The sequence below is a fragment of the Felis catus genome, chromosome B1, assembly GCF_018350175.1.
Source record: "Felis catus isolate Fca126 chromosome B1, F.catus_Fca126_mat1.0, whole genome shotgun sequence".
NCBI classification, from domain to species: Eukaryota; Metazoa; Chordata; class Mammalia; order Carnivora; family Felidae; genus Felis; species Felis catus.
This window is the reverse complement of record NC_058371.1, coordinates 19,134,027-19,153,103: the sequence shown is the minus strand read 5'-3', so window position 1 is coordinate 19,153,103 and position 19,077 is coordinate 19,134,027. Positions and strand designations below refer to the sequence as shown.

At 35.3% G+C, this 19,077-nt stretch overlaps 1 long non-coding RNA gene across 1 annotated transcript in view; it reads left to right on the top strand.

The window, feature by feature from the left end:
- The window catches only part of LOC123384780, a 52,192-nt gene extending 39,603 nt beyond the window's left edge, over positions 1-12,589 (top strand). The window contains exon 2 of the long non-coding RNA XR_006596323.1: positions 12,193-12,589. This is a non-coding gene — a long non-coding RNA (uncharacterized LOC123384780). The remainder of the gene's footprint in view (positions 1-12,192) is intronic.
- Positions 12,590-19,077: the final 6,488 nt, after the last annotated feature.

Below are 19,077 nucleotides of genomic sequence, written 5' to 3'. Positions count from 1 at the left end.
TACTATATAAACTGTAAAATTTAATACTTCCAGTTGAAAACAGAATCATAATCTACAGTGCCTAGAGATGACACCAAAGAAATGTATTCAGTGAAGGTGACTCCTAGCATATCATCATGCAGAGTATATCTGCCACAATCCAGTCAAAATAAAAATAAAAACTCATAAACCTTTTACTCGTTTTGAAACAGGACAATTTAATCCTAGGAATTAGCTGCAAGGGTTACGGAAGAGCTGAGAAGCCAATCAAGTGAGCATGAGGAGGCATGAAAGGCGGGAACACCAGCAAGGCATTCTTTTCCCTAGGCTGGGGTCTCAAAGACAATGGCATTTTCCAGAGCTCAGGGACAATGCCTTTCCGGTGGAAACTGAAACCACACTGGGTCTTTCTGGAGAGACCCACAGAAATATGTAGTCACTGTCTGAGCCTCAGCTTGAGGAATGAGGAGAGGGGGAGCACCTTTTCTTCTTCCTTCCTTCCCACTTCACTGCAGGTAAACCAGATGGAAGTCAGCTGACAAGATAGGCTGGGCAATGCAGCCTGAAGAAAGGACATCAGAGTAAACAAGAAAGTCACATTACATGGCCGTTATTATAAGAAGAATAGGTAGATAGTTTCACTTCCACACGATGAATTTGGAAGCATGTTCATGTATGTAGAACTAAAACCCTTGAAAATATGTATTAAGTGTTCAACCTGTAGCCTCAGTCTTTTTTTTTTTTTATGTTTATTTATTTTTGAGACAGAGAGAGACAGAGCATGGACGGGGGAGGGGCAGAGAGAGAGGGAGACACAGAATCGGAAGCAGGCTCCAGGCTCTGAGCCATCAGTCCAGAGCCCGACGCGGGGCTTGAACTCACGAACCGTGAGATCGTGACCTGAGCTGAAGTCGGTCGCTCAACCGACTGAGCCACCCAGGCGCCCCATAGCCTCAGTCTTTAAAAGTGGTTTATTGGAAAGAAAACATTTGCATCGACACTGTTCAAAGACTTTATTAGGAATAAATTCAGACACCCAGATGACTTAGTTTGATCATCCACAGTTTAAGGATTTCTCAGGTGTGTTTGTAAGTTTTCAAGTATATCAATTACTATTATGTTTTCTTAGTAGCCAAATAAGTGCTTACACTAGTGCTTAAAATTGAGGATATTTTTCTTTTGACAAACGTATATTGAGCTCATACTAAAAGCCAGATGAAGTGATTAGGGATTCAAAACTTGAGACCCAAGTCTTGCGGTGCCTGACTCACCCCAGTGAGTCACTCAGCTCAGTGGGTTAAGCGTCTGACTCTTGATTTTGGCTCAGGTCATGATCTTGCAGTCATGATCTCGAAATTGTAACATGGAGCCTCATGTAGGGCTCGGCACTGGGCCTGGAACCTGCTTGGGATTCCCTCTCTCCTTCTCTCTCCATTCCTCTCCCACTCACTCTCTCTTTCTATAAATAAATAAAATAAATAAATACATAAATAAACAAACACACAAACATTTAAAAAAATTGCAAATAAATGCAAATTCTCGTTCAAGATTGTTTATATGGGAGAAAAAATAACATAAGACTGCAGTGCAGATGAGAAAATAATAATGAATAGGTGATGTTGCAGTTTGAGGGGCCTTCATATATTTCAGAAATTTTTAAATGATATGTTACATTAAAACATTTCAGCTAATACCTGTGATAATAGTATGAGTTGGCATTATACTTCCTCATTTATTGATGAGGAGTCTGAAAGGCAAGCAGAACTTGTAAGCAGAAGAACCCAGTAGAAGCCAATAAATGCTCTGCTGCACTTCAATATGACTGTTGCCTCCACATTTCATAGCAAGACCTCTTGACATTGCACATGGTACAGAAAAATTCAATGAGAGTTTATATGAGAGAAGATATCTCAGATCTCAAATATATCAGATATTTTTCTGATGTAAAAAATCAAATGATAAAAAAATGTTCATACCATGAAAAATGGAAAAAGGAAATTTTTTCTATTTGAAATACAATCTTCATAGAAATCTTTTAAAAATTGCTTTCAATGCTCTAAATACATTGGCCTAATTTTTCACACTTAGAATTAAAAAGATTAACAATGACTAGAAAACTTTAAAAATGTGTAAAAACCAAAACTAGAAAATAGGAAGCAAATGGATCAAAAACCCATGGCTTTGGAAATAAAGGGCATTGCCTGGTGAAAAGTATATGTCAAGTAATAAGCATATAAAATTAAAATTCATTTCCAGAGGATTCCTCTAGTTTCAAATAACAAGAAAAGTTGATTTTGAGAAAACTATCAATTCCTTGTTTATTCTGTTCAATAAAAAGCAAAGACAAACTACAAAAGGCAGAAAAATAGTAGAAGACAAAATGGGAACAAGAACAAAGGCAACAAATAAAAAATAGTAACAATTATGGCAGATATAAACTCAACTATATTGACAATCACTTTGAGCATGAATGGTTTAAATGCACCAATAAAAAGACAGAGATTGTGAAAGTGAATCAAAGATAAGACCCAACTATGTGTGTCTGTAAGAAACCCACTTTAAGTATAAAAACACATATAGATGAAAAGTAAAGAAATGGAGAAAGATATACCATGCAAACAATAATCAGAAGGGACACCTGAGTGGCTCAGTTGGTTAAGCAACCAACTTTGGCTCCGGTCATGATCTCACAGTTGGTGGGTTCGAGCCCCATGTCTGGCTCTGTGCTGACAGCTCAGAGCCTGGAGCCTGCTTCAGATTCTGTGTCTCCCTCTCTCTCTGCCCTTCCCCTGCTGGCACTCTGTCTGTCTCTCTCTCAAAAATAAATAAACATTAAAAAAATTAAAAAATAAATGAAAAAACTTATATTAATTTTAGGCCAAGCTGAATTCAGAGTAAGAAAAGTTATCAGCGATTTTTTTGAAAAAGGCACTATAGGGGTCACCAAGTGGCTCAGTTGGTTGAGCATCCAACCTTTGATTTCAACTTAGGTCATGATCCCAGGGTCATGGGATCGAGCCTTGAGTCAGGCTCTGTGCTGAGCATTGAGCCTGCTTAAGATTCTCTCTCTTTCTCTGCCCCTCTCCCTCCCTCCCTCTCTCTCTCTAAAATAAAATTTTTAAAAAGGCATTACATAATAATAAAGGGGTTAATTTTCCAAGAAGATATCAAAATACTAGCATGTATGTACCTAGCAACAAATTACACAAATACACAATCAGGAACACAGGAAGGATGTGTTTTTTCACTACTTCTTTCAACATTATTTTGGAAGTCCTACCTAATGCAAATAAAAGATGCTGGGAAGGAAAAAATAAAACTTTGCAAATGCCATGATAATCCATGCAGAAAATCCAATGGAATGGATAAAAACACTCCTGGAACTAATAAATGATTGTAACTAATAAGCTGTTATAACTAATAAGCTGTATTCTACAAAGTTCACATACAAAAGTCAATGTCATTCCTATATACCAGCAATGAACGGGTGATATTGAAATTAAAAACATAACATTGTTTACATTAGGACCCTAAAAAATAAAATACCTATATATAAATTTAACAAAATATGTGTAAGATCTATATAAGGCAAACTATAAAACTTTGATGAATGAAATCAAAGAACCAGGTAGAGAGGTATTCAATCTTCATGGATAGAAAGGCTCAATATTGTCAAAATGTTAGTTCTCCTCAACTTGATTTCTCTTTTGAGTGCAGTCCTAATCAAAATCCCATCAAGTTATGTTGTGGATATTGATAAACTAATTCTCAAGATGGTTATCCAAAATATACAAAGAATTCTTAAAGCTGACTAATGAGAAAACAACCCAATTAAGAAATAGGACAAAGACCTTTACAGAAACCTGAGCAATTGCTAAAAAATGCTAACCTTCATCTGAGCTTCCAGTGAGTTGTAGTCACTGATCACAGATCACCAGAATAAATATGATAATAATGAAAAACTTTTACATATTATGTGAATTACCAAAATGTGACACAGAGACACCAAGTGAGCAAATGCTGTTGGAAAAATGGCACTGATTGAATTACTGGATTCAGGGTTACTACAAACATTCAATTTGTTAAAAACATTATATCTGCAAAGAGCAGCAAAGCAATGCACGATAAAATGAGTGAGCCTGTAGTACTGAGTGAAAGAAGCCAATCTTAAAACGCTACGTGCTGTGTAATTTCAATTATATGACATTGTGGGAAAGGCAAAACTATGGAGACAGTAAAAAAATCAGTGGTTGCCAAGGGTTTCAGGAGAGGAAGAGACGAATAGGCGGGGCACAGAGGATTTGTAGGGCAGTGAAAATACTTTGTAGAATAATGTATTATTCTATCTGTGCCATTATACATTTGCCCAAATCCATAGAATGTACAACACCAAGAATCATCCTAACATCAACTGAGGACTGTGTATAATAATGATTTGACAATATAGTGTCATCATTTGTAAATTTTAAGGATGTTGATAATGGGGAGGCTGTATGTGCGTTTGGACAGGAGGCATATGGAAAATCTCTGTACCTTTCTCTCAATTTTGCTGTGAAGTTAAAACTTCTCTAAAAAATAAAGTCTATTAGGGACGCCTGGGTGGCTCAGTCGGTTAGGCATCCGGCTTTGGCTCACATCATGGTCTCACGGTTTGTGAGTTCAAGCCCCTTGTGGGGCTCTGTGCTGAGCCTCTGTGCTGAGCCTGGAGCGTGCTTCCGATTTTGTGTCTCCTCTCTTTGCCCCTCTCCTGTGCTCTCTGTCTCTCTCAAAAACAAATAAAACATTAAAAAAAATAATAAAGTCTATTAAAGAAAAAAATGCACACAAAAGACAAGAGTGGATTTTACAAGCCACAATTTCCTACCCCTTTAGCAATTGATTTTGTGGCTTTTCACGCTATATTCCATGACCCATCAACAGCTAACCTCCCGGGGCTTTGCTAACATCTGCAGAAAAGAGCATCTTCTGGAATCAGACATGTACTAATTTGTAGCTATGAGTTTGCACAGCATTGATATCTTTTCTATTTCTGCAGAAATGGATTTATTGAGAGTATTTCAATTAAGTTAGTAAAGGTCACTAAAAATTGGTAGCCCAATGTGTCCTTTGAAAGTCAATGCTATGCCCGATGCTAGTTTTGGTTTATTGATTGTTGTTTCTTATGTCCTCTGCCACTTTCTTAGATATATTAGTACTTTTCATCAGCCAGGTGAAGATGTTTTTTTGTGACTTGGTTAAGCAAGTGTCAACTTGTGTCTTTCTTATGGTTCTGTCTTCTCAAGAGAACACTGTTATTGCCTCTCTTGCATGAACGTGTAAATTCTTCACATTCACCCGTCAAAAAAACAACGAATAAGGTAGATTGCATGCTCATTTTACTGAGTGCTAAATTGTTTTTCCTGGTCTCCAAAGAATGGATGATAATTAACTGTCTTTAAATTTAACACTTGAGAAGTGCTTAGGGGAAAACGTGCTGATTTAGGTTTTACAAAAAAATAATTCTTTTACTGTATGTTCTTGTCTTTTCAGTGAACTGGCCAGGACAATTTACATTTTCAAAAGGCTTGAGATTTTGGTTTAAATGACAAAGGTTAGACCAAGGGCTGTGACCCTTTCTGCTTGTTTTGGTACAATCTGCCCCAGTGGTAGAATTTCAGCCTTAGAAAAAAAAAATCTACAGAGAAAATAGCTACAATGTAAGGCAAATAAACTGGAGGGTAGAGTAAAATTGCTTTAAATATGAAGCATTCTTATAAAATTACCTTGTCTCCCCCCCTTTCTCTCTCTCTCTGCCCCTCCCCCACATGCGTACGCATGCACGCGCTCTCTCTCTCTCTCAAAAAGAAATTAATAAACTTTAATAAAATAAAATAAAATACTCATTCCTCCAGTGACCTGCATTCCCTCAATCAAAGGAACCAGAAGAGAACAAACTGTTTTGGTTAATCAAGACACATTTTCTTACCATCACATTGTTTTACTCATTACCTAATAACACTAAATATAATTTTATTTTATTTTATTTTATTTTATTTTATTTTATTTTATTTTATTTTATTTTGTTTTAATATATATTTTTTAATGTTTATTTTTGAGAAAGAAAGATAGCAAGCTCAAGCCGGTGAGGGGCAAAGAGAGGGAGACACAGAACCCAAAGCAGGCTCCAGGCTCTGAGCTGTCAGTACAGAGCCCCACACAGGGCTCGAACCCATGAACTGTGAGATCATGACCTGAGCCGAAGACATACACTTAACTGACGGAGCCACCCAGGGGCCACTCCAGCATCTTGATTTCAACTTTCAACCTCCAGAAACATGAGACAATTAATTTCTGTTGGTTAACGCACTCAGTTTGCAGTACTTTGTTACAACAACCCTAGGAAACTAATACAGGTACATTCTTTTCAAGTTTATGTGAAAACCTTTCGTTTTAAAACCGTTTATCGAATATGTTGTATCATCTTAATTTTTAATTCTTTAAATATCAGTTCACAATGGTTAGTGGTTTAGAACTGTTTAAACATTGTTTAAACATATTTATAGACATGAAATTTTTCCTGGCGTTTCTTCCCCAATACTTGCCTTGGCCTGTTATGATTCTTCCTTTCTGCCCATTTATTCCCTAAGTCTCTTTCTGATTCTTTACCTAAACAATTCATGTGAGAATTCCTATCTTGTCGATCTCCTCTTTCCATCAACCACTTCCATGTAACTGTGTAGGTATATAGTCAACTTATTAGTAGTTCTCCTGGAGTAGGGATAACCCCTAATACTGACTCTTCTAATGCAGTGACAGAAAGGCAAGACCAAAGATGTCATTGAAATATGAACGTACCCCATGGGACCCAGCACCAGAAGCATTTGAAAAATGGAGGAGAAATCGATTTTGAAATGTACATAACTGAAAATTCTTCTCATACTGAATGAATAACATGTAATTAGAGAATTTGTTTCTCAAGTAGTAGAAGTTCTCTCTTTTGGGGCATATACAAAGATAAACACATCATACCATTTTTTGGTGTCAATTACACAAAATAGAATTTATCAGAGTTGCTGGGTATGTAGGGCACAAACATAAAATCAATGAGTGTGTAAGTAACAACTCCTATGTGAAAGAAACTTGAGATTTCCCCCAAATTTGAAAACAATCCCTAAACTTGTATGCTATTCCATTAACAAGTTACAATGCTACAAATATTTTTTAGACAACTGCTGTGTGTGTGTGTTTAAATTGACCATGCTAGCAGAAAAATAGAATTTTCTTTCTAATATTTTTATAGAAAACGATATTACAGGGGTGCCTGGGTGGCTCAGTCAGTTGAGCATTCAACTTGGGCTCAGATCATGATCTCATGGTTCATGGGTTCGAGCCCAGCATTGGACTCTATTCTGACAGTTCAGAGTCTGGAGCCTGCTTTGGATTCCGTGTCTCCCGCTTTCTGCCCTCCCCCCCCCCCCCATGCTCTCTCTGTCTCTCTCTCTCTCTCGTCTCTTTCTCTCTCAAAAATAAATAAACATAAAAAAAATTTTTTCTAAAGAAAATTATGTTATAAAAGCACTGTGATTTGAAGAGCAGGTCAAAGAGCACACAGCCACAAATATAAGAAAAGAAGGATTATAGAAGTATGTCAGGCATAAATAACGTGAAAACATTATGTTGTTTTCTGGACTTTGTTATGTTTAAAGAATTTGTTAGCTTTTTAAATTTTGTAATTTACTATTTCCTTTCTCATTCTAAGTAAATGTTGCTTTCATATATAATTCTGCATTTATAATTTTGTATTTTGCAAACCATATAAAGACACCCTTTAAAAATCAAACTAAAAGCATCACAACTTAACTTTTCAAGCCAGATCTCAAATATGTCTTTTTTGACATCACCTGACATGAGGAGGGTGGAAGAGAGAAAGTCAGATTTGGAAAAGAAACAGTAACTTTTTAACAATTATGGTTAAATATCTTACTTTTCATTTCACAAAAAAACATCTGATAATGTGAACTCATTGCTAGAAACTCTCCCACAGCTTTGGAAGGAGTTGGTACTGTTGAAACTCTCCAGTAAATCCTTTTTTGCCCCCCTGAGTATCAGCCCATTCTCTCCATAATTTCATGGCGATAGTTCAGTTCCTCATTAAATACATTTTGCAGGGCATTTAGTGTATTTCAGGCCCCGTGTCTAGATGTCGGTGTAGTAATAGTGAATAAGACAAAGTCCGTGTTCCCATAAGCTTTTCTGTCACGTGGGGAGGGAGGGAATAGCCAATTAGCAAGTAAATACACAAATAACCAAGGCTAATTTAGGTAGTCAGATAAGCAATGCAGAAAATAAAATAGATGATAAAGATGACTGAGGTATTGAACAACTTGAGATCGTACTAGATGGTGATTCTAAGAAGATGATATTGTGATACATAATAACAACATAAACATAAACCATCACCATAAATGTTTTGGGAGAAATTATTTTAAAGAGAGTAAATACTAAATGCAAGCATTCAGGGGTGGGAAAGTGTGGCATGTTCAAGGAAGGTAAAAACGGTGGTGCTGGCCAGATCAGGAAAGCAGAGAATGGTAAGGAATGAGGGGGGAGAGACTTCAAGGCAGGATTAGTAAGATTGATGGATGTGAGTCTAATTGCCAAAGGCTATTCCTTCCTGAATGTTTCAAAGGCACTTCCAAATTTATCGTATTTAAAACCAAATTCGTTATCTTTCTTCCACAAGTATGTTTATGCTTCTACAATGCCCATCTCATTTAATGAAATCATCTCCTCCCAGTTGCCCAACTTAAAAAAAATCTCCGACTCTGCTGCATAATTCTTCCCTGAATTCCAAATCTAGTCTGTTACTGAATCTTATTTGTTGATTGTTCCTCACAAGTATATCTCATCGTGCACTCGCTATTCTAGTTTCTCACCTCACCCTCTCCCCTGGAGTTGTGTCACCTCACTTCCCTTTTAGAGACCCCACTGCTTCTGGTTTTATTTCCTCGAGTTAGTCTTTCCAGGGCAAATCATCGTGATCTTTGTCAGCAATGATCGGTCACTTCCTTCCGATGTTAAAGCCTCCTAGTGGTCTATCACGGCACAAATAAGAAAGTCTACACCCTCAGCCATGGAACGCAAGGTCCTTTAGGTCTGGCTCTTGCTTACAACTCCAGTCTCCAACCTGTCACACAAATTAATTCTCCCACAAAACCAAACTACTTCCAATTTCCTTTATGTTCCCACTACTTCAAACCCTTATTCTTTGCACATGCTGTTTCTGACATTTGGAATGACTCATTCCATTACATCCCCTGCTGTGTCCCTGCAAAACTCATCCTTGAAAGCCTAGGTTTAGGGCCCATATTTTGTGGTAACTCTTCTCTTGAACACTTAAGCCTTCTCTCCCCACCACGCACCACGACCACCACTTGACCTCTTATTGCCTCTATGTTTCTGTGGCATTTTGCACAGAGAGTAATTTTGGAACGATAGTTTCCCTCTGTTGATATCCTTTAGAATGATTTGATGCCTGTGCCTCAAGCAATGTGATGAGGAGCCCAAAGAACTTGTGCCTAAACAGCGCAACTATTGATCATAAGAATAAAATGTTAGATGTACAGGGACTTTAAAGATCATTAAGGTGAGCCCTTCATATTACAAATGAAGAAACTGATAACCAGAAAGGTTAAGCAGCCAAGGTCACCATATCTAGTTTGTGTGTGTGTGTGTGTGTTGTTGTTGTTGTTTTGTTTTGTTTTTCTGTTTTTTTGTTTTTTTATGGGGCTCATAAGAACTTCAAATTTCCTGCCCACGGAGCTTTTGCCTGGGGCTTTGAGCACCATTGGGTACTTCTTCCGTCATCTCCCATATTTACGTTCACATAGGATACCTTCAGTGGAAAGCTGATAGGTTGCTTTTACTTCATTTATATTAAGCACCCTCCCAGCATTTGTGAATGAAGGAAAGAAAAGTCTGGAGTGTGTAATTCCCTAACTGATACTGCAAACAACTGAGTGTTACTGTGCATTCACCTATTACTTCATTCATTAATTCTTTAGTCAAACACTTACTAATCACCTTGAATGTGCAGAATGCCATACTTTGTGTTGAAAATTAAAAAGCAAATAGAGAACACAGGATGCTCTTTGCACACCAGAAAGTCACAGAGAAACAAAACAAATGATCATAATATTAAAACAAAATTAGAAAAGCCGCATTGAACATATGAATAAATCAAGTTGTGCATGATTTTGGAAATCTCTTAGGAAAGGGCCACCAACTTCTTTAGAGAAAATCGCATTTCAGCTATACGTTTGTTCAGTTAAAAAGAGAGGAAAGTAAAGGATAAACCATGAAATAAACCCTTCATCAGCGTTATTTTTAGTGACAGCTTAAATTAATCTCAGTGATAATGCCACCTTGTTTCCCGTACCATGAAACATAGTTAAGATAGGTCAGTGATATCCATATGCCAATAAAATTTAGGGTTATTTTCATTTTTAAAATCTTAGGTTTTATTAGTTTAGTCCTAAGTGTTTCAGCTTTAAAGTTTAATTTTTATTTTCTTTCTGTGGTCTCTGATTTTGGAGCAAGTCCAGAATTCATTTCTGATTCTCCTTTACCAACATGAGCAACATGCTGATTTTCTTGCCTCAAGAATGTGGCTCTGATGAGTTCTTCAAAATATGGCTTGGGAAATTGAAATAAAGTAAAAATTTTCTTCTGCTCTTGTGATGGGACTGTATCCTATTTCACAGTTTAACAAATCTTTACCAACTTTTTATTTCATTTGTCTTTTCCTATTTGTTTGCTTGGTCTGTGTCCAAAGGTAAATGTGTACATGTGCAAACCCATTCTTACTGTAGAGCTTAGTCATCCAAACCCATGGATTTCTGGAAATCTAAAAAAGAAACAATTATTGGATGTTGCTAGTCTGATTCCCAAATATAAAAGCTTATAGTGTTTTACATAAACACTCCAAAGCCCTAGCCATGCGTTTTAATTTATTTTGTTTATGGTAAAATTTCTCCTATGGTTTTTCAACATTTTTCAACATTCAGTTTAAATTTTTGAAGAAATCATGGGGCACCTAGGTGGCTCAGCCAGTTAAGCATCCTACTCTCATTGGCTCAAGTCGTGACCTCACAATTCCTGAGTCTGAGCCCCACGTCAGGCTCCTTGCTGACAGTGCAGAGCCTGCTTGGGCTCTCTCTCTCTCTCTCTCTCTCTCTGCACCTCTCTGTCTCTCAAAATAAATAAATAAACAAAAAAATTTTTTGAACAAACTTCCTCCTGTTATTACTCTTGGAAAAGAAGATTCTGTAGGATTTTTCTTCTTTGGAGAGTATTTCATAAACTTATAAAACATCAAATCTAAAAATTAAACTTTTTGTAAGTGCATGTATACCTGTGTGTAACATGGAAATACGAAAGTATAGCCACCATTAGTTATGCAAATAATAATTCATATCTATGCATATATGTGTATAAATATAAATGTTTCTTGTAATTTTTAAAATAATGTATCATGGGCTTGCATTATTATTTTTATTATTATTGAATGCATGCCTACTATACCATCACAAATCAGTTATTTATATTACGACAATGAAACTAAGTGACTTACCCAAGATCACACAGCTAGATTATTTACTAAACTGGGTTGTAATAAAGCAACATTTAGGACATGTTATAGATTTTTTAATATGTAAATTTACTCCTTAATGGCATGATCTTTTGTTTTGCGATTAAATTTCCAAAGGGCATTTCTGACATTCATATTAGCTTATTTCAAATGGAAATTAATTTCCTCTTGACAAGTGTTGTGAGTTTCAAAATATCCCCTGTGCACATGTTTGCTGAAAAGGTTATTTGTATTACAAATGTTTGTAGCAAAGATACCTAAGCTTTTATTATGCATACATATCTTTATGTACATAGTACTCATTATAAGTTTATGAGATTATTTTTCTGTAGTGACTTTTGGAAACTAGTCTGCAGCTTTATGATTGTGCTGTGTGTTCCATGTCTTATTTAAATGTGATTTTGTCCTTTAATTTTTAACCTTGTAAGTTTCGTTACTGTGTATTCCAATTTCATCTGAATAACCATACCAAAAGAAAACTTAGAACTCTTCAGCTCTAAATTCGTGTAACTAAAAGTAGCTCTTCTAATGTCTGTTATTGTGATCAGCATTTTAAAACTCAAGCCAAGGCTTTTGATTGGCAGAGATCCTGAGGACGGGAATTGCACACAGCCCCACAGCTGGAGGAAACCATCAGAATGCGGGGGACAGTACTTCTGCGGAGTAAGTTTCTTGATTCCGGAACTGTGGAATAGACCAAAAAACCAAAGCATCTGGCAGGATATGTGGCAGCTGGAAAATACACATATTTTAAAGCCTTAAGATGCCTGTGGTTTAGCACATATATATCATTATTCTAACATTTGCTAAAATAAAATGCAATTACACATTACTGAATATTATTGATTTTCTTTTACATCAGGACAATTTCGACTGTCTTAATGCTCTCAAATAATATCTTAGAACTCACTTGTGTGCTAAGCAGAAACCTAGAGAATAATTTACATTTTTCTTTTTAAACATCTAAATGAATTAAAACTTTTAAAAAAAATAACCCAAGGCCCTTAAGAATTGATCATTCCCCTTGCTTTAACCTGAATTCTTCTTTCATTAGAAAAGATTCACTATTCCATGAATATTTCATCTTCATTCATAAAATGGAGTCTTCATTTCTGAGGCATGTTTGAATTTAGGAGAAAAAGACTTCACCTAGGAAATTAAATATGCAAATATATGTGCATATATGTATAGGTGTATACATACACAAGCTTGTGGTTTCCTTCAGTAGGTTAATTTATAGTTTAAGAGTCAGATGCTTAACCGACTGAACCACCCAGGTGCCCCTGCTAGATGAACCATCTGATTTTATTTTAAGCTGGTGCCTTTTCTTTAACATGAAATACTAATTAAGCCTTGTTAATTCTATAAGATACTTCTTTCTCCCCCTTCCTTTCTAGTGATTATATAAGAGCAATTATAATCAGTTCTGTAAGATGCCTTGTTTTCTTCATTTTTATTAAAATAAATTGTTAAATGTGAGACTTTTCAGTGAAAGAAGTCTTAAAACTTTAGTAATTTAAAGTTCAGAATAAGTAACTAAAGGGTAGCTTAAGAAAAATTTAAAAAGTAAAGGGATAATCATTTCATAGCATGTGTGTGCATATATACACATACATGAAAGATAATAAATAGATAGCCATAAAATTATTAAAACAACATTTTATAGCCTGGGATATAGTCTCAAAAGAAAATAGAAACATACACACCTAATTTTATTTATACAGCAATTTCTCATTTGTTTTACAATAGACACAAGATAGTAGGGTTTTTGTCTGTAGAGTTTTCTCAAGAGAAATACCTAAAACCAGTGTAAGACATCCCCATTCTTTTTTTTACTAAGATATGAAAGCAACTTTTTTTTAAAATTTTACTTACGATATAGTTAACACATAGAGTTATATTAGTTTCAGGTGTAAAATAATAGTGATTCAACAATTCTATTTATTACTCATTTCTCATCAAGGTAAGTGTACTCTTAATCCCCTTCACCTCTTTTACCCATCTCTCCTCTAGTAAGCATCAGTTTGTTTTCTAGTTAAGAGTTTAGTTAACACTCTATTTGTAGTTAAGACTCTGGTTTTTGGTTTTTCTTTTTTTTCCTTTGTTTTTTGTTTCTTAAAAATCATATGTATTTGTCTTTCTCTGACGTATTTTACTTAGCATTATACTCTAGATCCATCCATGTTGTTGCAAATAGCAAGATTTCATTCTTTTTATGAGTAATATTCTATTGTGTATATATCCCACTTCTTTACCCATTCATCTATTGATGGCCACTTGGGCTGCTTCCATAATTTGGCTATTGTAAATAATGCTGCAATAAACATAGGGTTGCATATTATCTATTCAAATTAGTGTTTTGTATTCTTTGTGTAAATACCCAGTAGTGAAATTACTGGATCATATGCTAGTTCTATTTTTTTTATGTTTATTTATTTATTTTTGAGAGACAGAGAGAGAGGCAGAGAAAGAGGGGGAGACAGGATCTCAATTAAGCTCTGCAATAAGAGTGCAGAGACGATGCGGGGCTCTAACTCATGAACCATGAGATCATGGCCTGAGCCGAAGTCGGACACTTAACTGATTCAGCCACCCAGGCACCCCTATGCTAGCTCTGTTTTTAACTTTTTGAGGAATCTCCATACTTTTTTCCACAGTAGTTGCACCAGTTTGCATTCCCACCAGCAGTGCACAAGGGTTCCTTTTTCTCCACATCCTCACCAACACTTGTTTCTTGTGTTTTTGATTTTTGGCATTCTGACAGGTGTGAGGTGATATCTCATTTTGGTTTTGATTTACATTTCCCTGATAAGTGACAGTGAGCATCTTTTCATGTGTCTGTTGGCCACCTGTACGTCTTTTTGGAAGAAATGTCTATTCATGTCTTCTGCCCATTTTTTAATTGGATTATTTGGTTTTGGCTGTTGAGCTGCATAAATTATATATTTTGGATACTAACCCTTTATTGAATATATTATTTGCAAATATATTCTCCCATTCAGCAGGCTATCTTTTAGTTTTATTGGTCATTTACTTTGCTATACAGAAACTTTTTTATTTTATAGTCTCAATAGTTTATTTTTGCTTTTAATTTTCTTGCCTCTGAAGACATATCTAGAAAAATGTGGCTATGGCCATTGTCAGAGAAATTACTGCCTGTGCTCTCTTTTAGGACTTTTATGTTTCAAGTCTCACAGTTAGATCTCTAATCCATTTTGAGTTTATTTTTGTGTACTATGCAAGAAAGTGGCCCACTTTCATTCTTTTGCCCAGTTTTCCCAACACCATTTGTTGAAGAGACTCTCTTTTTCCCTTGCACATTCTCGCCTCCTTTGTCATAGATTAATTGACCACATAATTGTGGGCTTATTTCTTAGCTCTCTATTCTGTTCGATTGAGCTATCTATTTTTATGCTAAGATTATACTGTTTAGATTACTACAGCTTTGTAGTATAACTTGAAATCTGGGATTGTGACGCCTCCAGTTTTGTTTTTCTTTCTCATGATTGCTTTGGCTATCCAGGGTCTTTTGTGGTTCCATACAAATTGTAGGGCTGTTTGTTCTAGTTGTGTAAAAAATGCTATGGGTATTTTGATAGGAATTGCATTAAATGTGTAGATTGCTTTGGGTAATACATGCATTTAAATAATATTTGTTCTTCCAATCCATGAGCATGGAATGTCTTTCCCTTTCTTTGTGTCATCTTCAATTTCTTTTATCAATGTTTTATAGTTTTCAGAGTGCAGATCTTTCACCTCTTGGGTTAAGTTTATTCCTAGGTATCCTATTATTTGGGGCTCAAATATAAATGAGATTGTTTTCTTAATTTCTCTTTCTGCTGCTTTATTAATAATGTATAGAATGCAATGGATTCTTTTAAATTTTTTCAACATTTACTTATTTTTGAGAGGCAGAGTGTGAGCTGGAGAGGGACAAAGAGACAGGGAAACACAGAATCTGAAGCAGGCTCCAGGCTCTGAGCTGTCAGCCCAGACCATGATGCGAAGCTTGAACTCACAGACTGTGAGATCATGAGGTGAGCGCTGAAGTTGGACATTTAACTGACTGAATCACCCAGGCACACCTGCAATGCATTTTTTTATATTGATTTTGTATCCTGTGATCTCACTGAGTTCATTTTTTGTTCTAGTAGTTTTTTGGTGGAGTCTTTCAGGTTATATATATGTATATATATATATAAGACATCCCCTTTCAAGAGGAACTAAAAGAAAATCACAACCCTTATTTGCCTCTTATTATTCTATATATTCATTTGATGAGACTAGTTCTTTCCCCTCTCTCTAGCTGAAATTCAGATGAAATTCCCCTCAAGATTTTTCCAGTCAATTACTTCAGTCAATTATTAAAATGTTCAGTCCCATAAAATTGTCAAGATTCCTTGTTGATTTAAAGGTAAAATTTCCCTTTCCCATCCTGTTCTTCCAGTTGAAGAAGGGGATGTGAAAGTGTCTTCTCTCTTGCACATGATATAGGAAGATTGGTCTTCATTTCAAAGAAAATGTAGAGTCATTGAAAATACTTAGTCAGAACAGTAGTATAGTTATATTTCAGTTTATAACTATGATTCATTTAGAGAGTGGATTTAAAGTAAAGAAGACCAGAGGCAGAAGAGAACAAAGGAGATTCCTCCCCCCACCACCAATTATCCATGATAGATCTAGTAGTGATGGAGAAGAAAGAGAAGGAAAACTAAGAAAGTAAAAGCTGTGTGCACTGAGTGACTGTCTAGATGTAATTGGGGAAGAATAATGTGAAATCAAAGGTAAATCTCAGATTTGCAGATTGGATGAATGGGTGGAATCTGTTATCATTTTCTGTGAAGGTACACAGAAAGCGGAGTTTTAGAGCAGGTGTTAAGTTCAATTTTAAATACGTTGAGTTGGGGGTGCCTGGAAGGCTCAGTCCATTAAGCTTCTGCCTTTGGTTCAGGTCATGATTTCATGGTTCATGAGTTCGAGCCCTACATCAGACTCTCTATTGTCCTCACAGAATCCACTCCAGATCTTCTGTCCCCCTCTCTCTCTGTTCTTCCTCTGCTCATGATCTCTCTCTCTCTCTCTCTCTCTCTCTCTCTCTCTCTCTCAAAAATGATAGATAGATAGATAGATAGATAGATAAATTGAGTTCAAAGTTCATATGAGACAAAATGAAGATGACCATTGGACACTTGTATCTGTTAGAGATACAATCTCTGTTAGAGGTTGTCAAATGGACGATAATGATCTTTGAAAACTTTATGGTAGATACTTATAGTTATACATATAAATATCTTCATAGAGTATATATAAAATATATGTATCTGTATTTTTTTCCAGAATTTCCATTTGGTTCTTTAATGGACATTACATTTTTTCTGCTAAGATTTATGCACTTAATTATTATATGTATTTTTTTAAATTTTCATTGCTAAGCCTAGTTATTATAAATGATGCTTTTAAAAACTTGTCTGCTAATTACACATGGATCATCTCACAGGCCCTATTGATTGCCTGTTTTTGTTGTAACAGTTGGATTGAGATATAATTCATATATGAGAAAACTTATCCATTTAAAGTCTACACTTTTGTAGTTTGTGGAATAGTTACAAATTTGTGTGTTGATTGATTTTTGTTTTGAATATTAGTCACATTTTAATGTTTCTTTGTATATCTAATAATATGGGATTATATCCTACATTGTGATTGATACCTTACAGAGACTCTGGATTCTGATATAGTCTATATCTGTATCTATAGATATATATACATACATATATGGCTAAAGTGATGGTTAAATCCACAGAATGAGAAAAACAAGGAAGAAAACACACCTGGGCAATGCCCATGTATACAATGAGTAGTTTACAAAGAAGACAGAAAAGAAAATGAGAATAGGTAGAGATTATGTTATCACAGAAATAGGATGGATTATTCCTAACTCAGCAATTTATTGATTTTATTTAAAAATCTTAATTTATCAATTCTATGAACAAGATTACTCATTTCCATTTCATTATAAATATATTTCATCCTTCCAGAAATTAAAAGAAAATGCAATGTAAATAAATTAAAAGAAAACTTACTTTTAATGTTTGTTTATTTATTTTGAGAAAGAGAGAGAGTGCATATGTGTGAGAGGGGCAGGGGCAGAGAGAGAGGGAGGGAGAGAATCACAAGCCGGCTCCCTGCTGTCAGCACAGAGCCCCATGCTGGGCTCTATCTCAAGGTTCATGAGATCATGACCTCAGCCAAAATCAAGAGTCTGACTTTTAACTGACTGAGCGACCCAAGTTTCCCCAAATTTGCTTTAACAAAATATCCACATCTGCCTGATTAGGTCTGGATCACTCTGATGGGGAGGGCGGCAGTGAAGGGAGTGAGTGTTGGTAACTGTGTTGTTATCAACACCTTTTCATTCTCTCCTCATCACCATTTGTGAATTTAGCCAGTTAGAATGCAGGATTTCTTCAAGGGTTACAGTACAGGTGTTCTCTGGCACATTATCATTTCACCATTATGCATATGTACCTTGGATTCACCTCCTTTTCTGGATCTCTTTGTCATTAGAAATGCAAGTTTATCACTTTGATCTTTATCTGTGATAGAGTTTTGTTGAAATCCCGACCATAAGTCACACACTAGTGTTAACTATTTTAAATAGTCTCTAGGGCCATTTTTTTATAAATGGAAATTGAAAGCCTCTTTATCTCTATTAAATGAGGTACAAATTTTTGTATATGAGAAGAGATATTTAAACTCACCAAACAAAAATCTTTGTGAGCTAAGTCCATCACTTTTCTGGTTAAGTATTTTCAGCTTTATTGCTACTAATGAGAGTGCTATCAACTTAAAACTGGAATTTTGATTTTAACTGTGTTTTTGGAAGAAATTTATTTCTTCTATAATTTATTTGAATGGATTAATCATTGTAAAATAAAGTGTTTATTTTTTGAGTGAGCTATAATGAGACTCTACTATTTGTATAGCATTCACTATAATTTTGTTCAAGTTTTAAGGAGTAAAATACCAAATTTAACAATAAATATAGAAATATTGAAATTCACTTATATCTTTATCCTAGTATAGAAGATCTGGAATGAATGACTAGATAGATAGATAGATAAATAGATAAACATAAATGAAATAGTATCAGCCAGAAGATGAGAGAACCAGTCTAATTTCTCAAGCTGGTAAGTAATATTTCCAGACTGTATTGCTATAACTGACTAAATATTGGTACTAAAAAAAAGTAAAACTTTATCATTGTTCTTGAGGATATTTTTTCCAACTTTATTGAGAGATACTTGACATATAGTATTATGTAAGCTTAAGATGTACAGGTGATTATTTGATACACATATTTCATGAAATTATTACTATAGTAAAGTTAGTTTAACACCTCAATTATCTCACATAATTACCATTTTGGTTTTGTGGTGAGAACATTCAAGGTCTATTCGCTTAACAAC